Raw genomic sequence first — 9,408 nt, 5'->3', positions numbered from 1 at the left:
AATTAAAGCTGTCAGAGGTTAAACTGATTCACAGATGGTGGATGGAAGACTGGATGCAGTTTAATACAACTCTAATTTATATCTAGTTGAGGTATAGAAAGCCAATAGAAAGAAAGAAACTAGGAGTTAGGAATAAGATAGGAAATCTAAATATAACTTATATTAAATTGTCTAATAAACCCCCCTAAATCAAACTAGTGTGTTTGCAGCTTCTTCTTGTCTACCGAGTTAGACCTGCTCTTAACTACACTCACTGACTAAATATTAAATTATAATATACTAACCCATGATAAACGATGAACCTTAAATATATAATGACCTCCTAAAGTATTTATATAATCTTCACAGAGAAGCTGAAGCAATTCCTCTGTTTCCAAAGTCAGAGAAGAACAAGACCTTTGACAGTTTCTTCTCCCTTTTTATTGATGCCATTATGTCCTTCGAACCTCATTGGCAGGATCTCTTATGTAAATTGGCAGCTACAATCCAATGCCAACCAGATGGGCAGATCTATCTCCACCTACCCAAGAGATCTCTGAAACACCACCACATTTTATTTTTAGACCCATGTAGTGAGGAACCAACCTACCAATCAAATGATAACATCGATGAAGTTCCTAATTATATTCCTGATTACGTGTGGGCTAAAAATTCTAATGAGGTGAGCAGGATGTTATCTGTGGAACCAGTACAAATAGAGGTAAAAGAAGGCTTACCTCCAAGAGTTCCTCAGTTCAGACTTAGCCAAGAGGCAATAGAGGGAGTGAAACCCATCATAGAAAATTTATTGCAGCAGGGTATATTAAGATAACACCCCAATCATGCCTGTGAAGAAAACCAAATTATCTCCAGATGGCAAGACTCAATTGCGTTTAATACAATATCTCAGAGCAATTAATGACCATGTGCAAAACTATGACATAGTACCAAGTCCATCACAAATCATAGCAGCCATACCACCCAAAGCTGCTTGGTTTACTGTTCTGGACTTGAGCTCTGGATACTTCTCTGTTCCCCTGCACAGAGACAACCAGAAGCTGTTTGCTTTCACATGGAAAGGCAAATCCATTCAATGGACCTGTTTGCCCCAGGGTTTTTCAGCTTCAGATTCAGTCTTCTGTCAAATCCTGCAGAGAGACCTTGAGTCCATCACTTTCCAAGACAGCAAAATAGTACATTATGTTGATGACATCCTGCTAATGTCACCACCTGCTGATGTCTGTTATCCAGACTGTGTGCACTTTATTAAAGAGCTAGGCAAAAGGGGCCATAAAATTTCCAAAACAAAACTTCAATTTGTGAGGAAAAAAGTAAATTATTTAGGATTCATCCCGGAAAAGGGCTGCAGAAAGATTTCCCAAAAGAGAACACAAGATATACAAAGGTTGAGCTTGCCTAAGACCAAGAGGCAGCTCAGGACAATAATTGGAGTAACGAGTTTCTGTAGAAACTGGATTCCAGGTAATACTCTTATTGCAAAACCTCTGATAGAGCTAACCAGGAAGGAAGTTCCAGAACCATTAGAATTATCAAAAGACCATATCCATGCTATAGAGAAACTAAAATCACTCACTCTATCAGGACCAGCCCTAGGTATCCCTGATCATGATAAACCATTCCTCCTTTATGTACATGAGGAAAAAGGGATAGCCTCTAGTGTTCTCACTCAGTCATTCAGGAATACCCTAAGACCAGTTGCCTATTACAGCTCAAAACTAGATTCAGTAATCTGTGGAATGCCAAGTTGTTTGAGAGGTATTGCTGCTGTAGCCATCATGATAAGAAAGGCATCTTCCTTGGTATTAGGTGGTGAACTGAAATTATTTTCCCCACACCAGGAGGAATCTATTTTAAGAAACACCACCCTTCAAGAGTTCACCTCCCAAAGACTATCCCAATACCAAGCAATGTTGTTGGATAATGAAAAAATAACTTTTCACTGGTGCAGAAACTTAAATCCTGAGACTCTGATCCCAAATTTACCTCTGGAAGGATAAAGTCTACATATCTGTGAGGATGCACTTAACATTGTGCATAAAACAAGGGATGATTTATATGATAAGCCCATGAAAAACCCCAATTTGACATTATTCACAGATGGATCGTCATATATAGTAGACAATCAGAGATTTAATGAAGCACCCATAGTGACAGCCTCCAAGACCCTTTGGTACTCATCATTATCACCTACTATGAGTGCTGAAGGGGCGGAATTCTTTGGATTGATTCACCCTCTTAAGCTTTCTGAAAACCAGAAAGAGAACACTTTTTACCAATTTGCGGTATGCATGTGGAGTCGTGCATCATTCTGATGAACTCTGGAAAAATCAAGGCTTCATTACATCCAAAGGCAAATAGGTAGTGTATGGGAATTTAATAAATCAGTTGTTAGACGCAATCCAATTGCCAGCCCAAGTATCTGTCATTCATTGCAAGACCCACACCAAGATCCAAGGGCAGTAGAATCAGGGAACAAATGTGCAGACATCACAGCCAAATTCACTGCTAAGTGTGGACCAAGTAGAATTCTGAACTTATCTTTGGTGGAGAAAGATGATCTCAAAAATGCATACTCCCCAAAAGAAGTGAAGGATTGGAAGAAACATCATGGTGCATACATAGCTAATGGAGATTGGCTGGGGGCAAATGGAAAACCTATGTTGCCTAGATCCCTGTATTTCACCTTATGCAATGCATTATACCAAAAAGGGCATTATGGAACTGGGCATGGCAGATTCTATAACTAGGTACTGGAATGCAAGGGGCATATATGAAGTTGCTATGAGAGTTTCACAGAGGTGCAGAATTTGTATGCAATTCAACCAGACAATTACCAAAGTCCACAGTCTGGGAGACAAATCACTAGCCTATACACCATTCAAATGCTTACAAATTGATTACATGACTGTGCCAAGGAGTCAAGATTACAGATATGCATTAGTGATATTTGATAGATTAACTAAGTGGCCAGAAGCTTTCCCAGCCAAACTTAACACTTCAGCATTTGTTGTGAAAATCTTACTGAAAGAATTAATACCCAGATTCTCTATTCCTTTATATATTGCTTCAGATTCTGGTACCCACTTCACAGTTTATGAGACCTTAGGAGTCAAACAACATCTACACTCGATATACAGACCACAATTGAGTGGATAGATTGAATGAATGAATAGATCTTTGAAGACTCTAGTAGCCAAAATCTGTGCAGAATCTCATATGAAATGGCCTGATGCATTACTATTGGCACTATTCCATCTCAGATGCCAACCTAATAGCATTACACACTTATCTCCATTTGAAGTGTTGTATGGCCATTCACCTTTCCATGGCAAGTCACTTCAAAGCATTCATAAATTATCACACCTGGGTATAGAATGCAAGCTCTATGAGTACATTAAATTATCAAGCAATCAACTTCATAAATTAGGTTTAATATATTAAAGGGTTACCTTTGATTTTAGTCTGCACAACTTCCAACCTGAGGTTTATGTTTACATCAGAAACTTCACTAGGAAGTTTGTATTAGAACCCAAGTAGCATGGTCCATCCCAGGTAATTTTGACAACTCCTAGTGCAATCAAAGTTAAAGGAAGGGATCCTTGGTTCCATGTCACTCATGTCTAGCCAGCAAAAGACATGTCCCAACAACAACAGCAAGACCCAGTTATTATAAGCACAAAAATCAACTAGCACTAACCAGTCAGCCAAATAAGTCCACAGAAAGTCCACAGCTTATACATGAGACCACAGAACCAGAGCAGCAATCACAGCAATCAGAGCATGAATCAGAAACAGAATTAGACCAAGCGCCAGTGAACAGCCAGATATTACACCAAATTTTACATCCAAATGATTATCCCAATCTCAATTACCACTTAGAAGAATCATTCATAAACCATTATGACAATGAAGAAGAATCAGCGACAGAAGACACATTTGATTTGAAATCAATCCAAGACCTAGAAACTGACATCAATGAATAAATGAAAGCACAAAAGACACTATGATGAACTCTTGTTACCTGTAATCATGTTTATTAAACCACAAGAAAAGAAAGAAGAAAAATTAATCACATTTCATAGACATTTTAAACTTTGTTCCTGACACAAGTCAACACACCAGAACATCAGTTCCAGTGCAAGTTGACAAGGACATGGGTAGCATCAAACGACACAAGGAAAGTGTTGCTGACTTTGCAGATCATTGCAAGGACAGCAGCCCAGAGGATTACAGACAAAAGACATCTGTGACATCTGTGACAGGATACACAATTGGTGTATGGGACAACAACAGCACTGTGAAGTGGAGCATCAGATTAGCGTTGGACCCATGCATGTGGAAAACACTACTCACACCCAACAGAATTCTCACTGCACCCAACACTTTAGATTCCATCCATACAGTACATGCAATTTGCAAAAGATTTCCGGGGGAGTAAGTATTTAACACTTCATTACATGGATAGGTCACACTAGAGAACACATAGAACATTTTTCTGACTTCACATCTAGATGTGAAACACTAACTTACACTTAAGAGAGAAGGATTTGTCTGCCTTAGCATAGAGTTTTCCTCTTACTTTGGTTCAGACACCTTCTACTCAAATCACCTGACATTTTTTGTAAACAATGTAAATATGTAAATGTTTGCTTACTAATCCTTAGCAATAAGTTTTACTAACACACAGGGACAGTTAGTTATTCTGATAAGTTAGAACAGGGACAGAATTTTCTTACCTTTATTGTAAATATTGTACACAGCTTAAGTCTATAGTTTAACTAAAAGACATAAATAATGTTTGACTTACTTATTCTTACTAAGGTTTCTAATATAGGCATAAGTGTACTAACATATTTATATACTAACTTTAAGAAAATGAATTAGAATTTAGAAGTTTAGATTTCAGACATTTTTCTTAATTGATATTATTGTTGTTAGTTCATGAAATTAGAAAAGTACATAGATAGAATTTATTACTTTGTTTTAGTTAGCAAATGTTAGCTTTAAATCTGTTTGTGAATGTTTATATCTAAGTTGTTTTTTCCTTTCTGTTCAAAATTTTTGAAAAACTTAAATCCCTATTTCTTTCCTATGCCTTTCCCATAACCTGTCTTAGTGTAAGCTTAAGATTAGTCTTAGCAACAATTATGAACTAGTAACCCTTTTTCTTACTTTGCAAAACTTAAATAGGGATAAGGGCATAGTTATAGTTTAGCTTAGAGTAAGAAAAGAAGCCCTTTATATCTTAGGAACCAGGAAATGTTACAAGGTGCAAATTTCCAAAAGACAAATTAGAAGATTTTAATGCAGGGTTGCAGTAGAAGCTTTTTGCTTTTGCAAATCAACTGTAGCAGCCCTGGCAGTTAGAAGTTTTAGAATGTTCACAGAAAAACAATTGGAGCCTGATACTACAAATAGTTGCGAGGTTCCAACTGAGGGGCTTTTGCCTGTTGGCTTTGGGGCTTTGGTCTTTTGGCTTCTGCCTTTGCCCATGCTTGTTGTCTTTGGGCATTTCGACCTAGCCTGATTTCTCTGGACCTCTCCCTGACTTCTCCATTTTACATCCCTACTATTTCCCTGAATTTCCCCATTGGGCCCTGGGAGGAAGGGTGGGCTTGGTGGTTGGACATTGTGAGTTTAGCTTCTATAGGCAAGAAGGATATGCAAAATCAAGCCACCCCCTTATTTAGTGATCTGATAAATACTTTTACTTCAGGTCAGTAAAACCTTCCTGACTGGGAGAGCCAGCCTCTCTCAGTCTGACCCTCCTTCTCTGTGACCCTTCCACCAGCACCAGATTTCTCCCTAGCAGCAGCTACAAACCCTGAAACCCTCTTTCCCTTAGCCTACCTCTAACATCAATAAATCCCCTTTGTTATCCACACAAAAGCCTCTGGTGAATCATTGTATTGAATATTAAGGCAAAGGGTGAAGAGGGAAGAAATGAATTTCCTTTTATTTCTTGAGGAAAACCTAGGCATCCATCTTGGACAAGAGGTACCCAGCTGAGACTTCCTGCAGACATCAATTTCACTGGCAGGGAGGAGTCAAGGGTTCTTAGAAATTAACAAGAGGAAACCCTCCAGCCAGATCTAAAACATTTCTGACTGGCCCAATTCCTCTTGAATCATAAAGATACCTTCCCTGCCTGAAGAACCGAGCCTATTTCCTCCCAGTACCCTCTGTCTCAAGCCTCAGTGACTAGCCTGTTTGAGTAGCCCTTCATATGCTCCCATTCATTCCCTTACCCTCCTATATACATACCTATTCATCCCTTAACCCTTTATCACCCTTTATCCCTCCTTATTATCAATATTTTCTCTCTTATTCTATAACATATCTTTCAATCTGATTTAGAAGCATAATCAAAGATATTTTGTCAAGTGTAGTTTTGAAATCTAATTAGCCTAAATATGTAAAATTTTCCTAATTTAAAAGTTTAGGTATCTTATTAAAGAAGTAGATAAGATTAAAATGATGTTATTTGCTTTTTTATGGAAATAAGTGAGGCTTTAGTTAATATTGCTTTTCCTTCTGAGTTTTCATCCCATTTTAGAAATATTTGCCAGTATTCTGAGGAGATAGAAGTCAAGGTAACTAATAAACATTTTACCTCTCTGCTTTCCTTCTTTTAAAAATTTGTATACATTTGCCCTTATTCAGTCTTACTATACCTCTCTAATTCTTCAATATCAAGGTAACTAATAAACATTTTACCTCTCTGCTTTCATTCTTTTAAAAATTTGTGTACATTTGCCCTTATTCAGTCTTACTATACCTCTCTAATTCTTCAATATCTATTAAAGATTAACAATATCATCATTCAGCTATCTCTCTGGCCTGATTTTTCAGTACCCTTGATTAAATTCATACAGGATGTGGTGATGTGATTTTAGTAAGGACATTGTTGCTCATCTCTTCACTTTTTTTGAGGGAGGGGGGTGTTATATTGCTTTATAGTTTTTAAATAATATTTCTAGCAATAAGAAAACAAACAAACAACCCTATTAAAAGGGAGTAATGCAGTCAGATAAATGTGTCCGAGGCTAATAGAGCCCAATAACCATCATTAATCAACCCCAGGTGGGACCTGACAGGGAGATTCATCCATTGACCTGAAGGATCCCACCTGGGCCCTGTTATAAAGGAGGGAGGTGGTACAACATCTAGCTAGGTGGCAAGACTCAGATCTCTTGCTCTAGCCACATATATGAACTATCACTGCTGTCTCCCAATTAGCAGTGGTAGTATTCACTTTACCCCCCTCTTTCCCTCTCTATCCATTCATTTATTTTATAACATGATATGACCATGGACAAGTCATTCAACCCCTATAACCTATAGTTTTCTCATCTATAAACTAAGAGCATGGGGAAGATGGCATTTAATATCAAGGGTGAAATGAAAGAATTTTTAAAGTATTAAAGCAGTTAGAAGTATATATAAACAGAAAGTATGGGGAGTAATCTAGAATGATATGATATGTAAAATAAATCAAAGGGTGAAAAGAAGATTGCACTAGGAGAATGGAATAAAAATATCATCTAGAAAAATTGTGAAAAAATTATAATGGAGGAGAGGATGATGTTAGTGACAGGCAATGCTTAAACTTTACCCTGATCATAATTAGCTCAGAGAGGGAATAACAACCATACTCATTTGGATATAGATTGCTAGCACTATATAGATAAGAAGGAAGGGAATAAGACGGGGATCGAAGTGGCAATAGAAGGTTGGAGGAAGTAGCAGGGAGTGAGTGGTTAAAAGGAAAACACCTGTAAAGAGGGACTGATAGAAAAGTAAAGGACTAAGATCAAAAGGGGAAAATAAGATGGAGGGGAATATACAGTTGGTAATCATTACAGTGAGTGTGAGTTGGATGAACTCACTCCTAAAATGAAAGTAGATATCTGAGTGGATTAAAGCCTAGAATCCTACTACATGCTTTTTTTACAGGAAACATATCTGAGGTAGGAAGACACACACTGAGTAAAGGGAAGGGTTTGGAACAGAATTTTTCATCCATCACCTGAAATTTTCAAAAGCAGAAGTAGCAAACATAATCTCAGACAAAGTTAAATTAAAAATCAATCTGATTAAAAGAGATAGGGAAGAGAGTTCCGGGTTAAGATGGCGGCAGAGTAAGAAGCAGCTCTTAACCTCTCCTGACCAAAACACACAAAACTCCTCAAGGGGACATAAAAACAAGTCCAGACGAACGGAGGAACCCCCACAACAGGGCACAGCGTGGAAGGTACGTGGAATCGAGGCATTTCCAGGCTATAAAGGGGTGAAACAGCCCTCACGAAATCGCGGGCTGAGCAACCACCCCACCCCCACCCCCTCCACACACAACACCTATAGCTCCGAAGCCAGCTAAAAAGAAATAGATCAAGTTTGGGGCACCCATCGAGTCACTGGCAGCTCTGGGGCCTGTTCCTGAGAGCAGCAAGACTTAGGACCCCATTAAGCCAAAAAACGCAGGCAAAGTCTGAGTGCGGGAGCAGGACGCAGGGCGCAGAGCGCAGGCTGAGAGCACAGGCACTGCGGAGGTGTGGGTGGAGGCAGACACAACCAGGAACTAAAGCCTAAGTGGGGAACCAGTGTGGAAGGGTATACGACTGTGGAAGCAGCGCCCTGAGACTTGTAAAGGAACCTCCTGCAGAGGATCAAGCAAGGGAGTCCACCAGGGGGCTTGACCTTGGAAAAAAACAGAACTCAGAACTCAGGAGCCAATAGATCACAGACAGACATTGAGCATGAGGATAAATCTGAGAAGCTGCTGGGCTAACAATGGCTACACAGTCTCAGGAAGTTCAGAAGAGAAAGAATAACAACAAGAAAAAGAAGTCTTTAACAATCAACAGCTTTTACACAGAGAAAATCCAGACAACCGAGCAAACAGAGGAGGAGAACAATCAAGCATCAGGACCCTCCTCAAATAAGGAAAACTCCTCACAAGCTATGGAAGAGTTCAAAACTGAGATTTTGAGGAAAATGGAAGAGATCTGGCAAGAAAATAACAGTTTAAAAGGTAGAATCTTGCAATTGGAAAGTGAGGCTCAGAAATTGAATACCAGAAATGACCAGATTGAAAAGGAATACCAGAAGATTATGGCCGAAAACCAGAAGATTATGGCCGAAAACCGAAAGATTATAGCTGAAAATCAATCCCTAAAGGCTAGAATTGAGCAAGTAGAAACTAATGATCTCTCAAGACAACAAGAACAAATAAAACAAAGCCAAAAGACTGAAAAAATAGAAGGAAACATGAAATATCTCAATGAGAGAGTGACAGACCAAGAAAACCAGTCTAGAAGAGACAATTTGAGAATAATCGGTCTTCCAGAAAAACCAGAACTTAATAGAAACCTGGACTCCATACTAACAGAAATAATTCAGCAAAAT

At 38.6% G+C, this 9,408-nt stretch overlaps 1 pseudogene; it reads left to right on the top strand.

Moving 5' to 3' along the window:
- The first annotated feature begins 4,153 nt into the window (after positions 1 to 4,153).
- Positions 4,154 to 9,408, top strand: part of LOC123252880 — a 46,546-nt pseudogene continuing 41,291 nt past the window's right edge.

This window comes from Gracilinanus agilis, chromosome 1 (genome assembly GCF_016433145.1).
Source record: "Gracilinanus agilis isolate LMUSP501 chromosome 1, AgileGrace, whole genome shotgun sequence".
In the NCBI taxonomy this organism is placed as follows: Eukaryota; Metazoa; Chordata; class Mammalia; order Didelphimorphia; family Didelphidae; genus Gracilinanus; species Gracilinanus agilis.
This window is presented reverse-complemented; position numbering and strand designations above follow the sequence as displayed.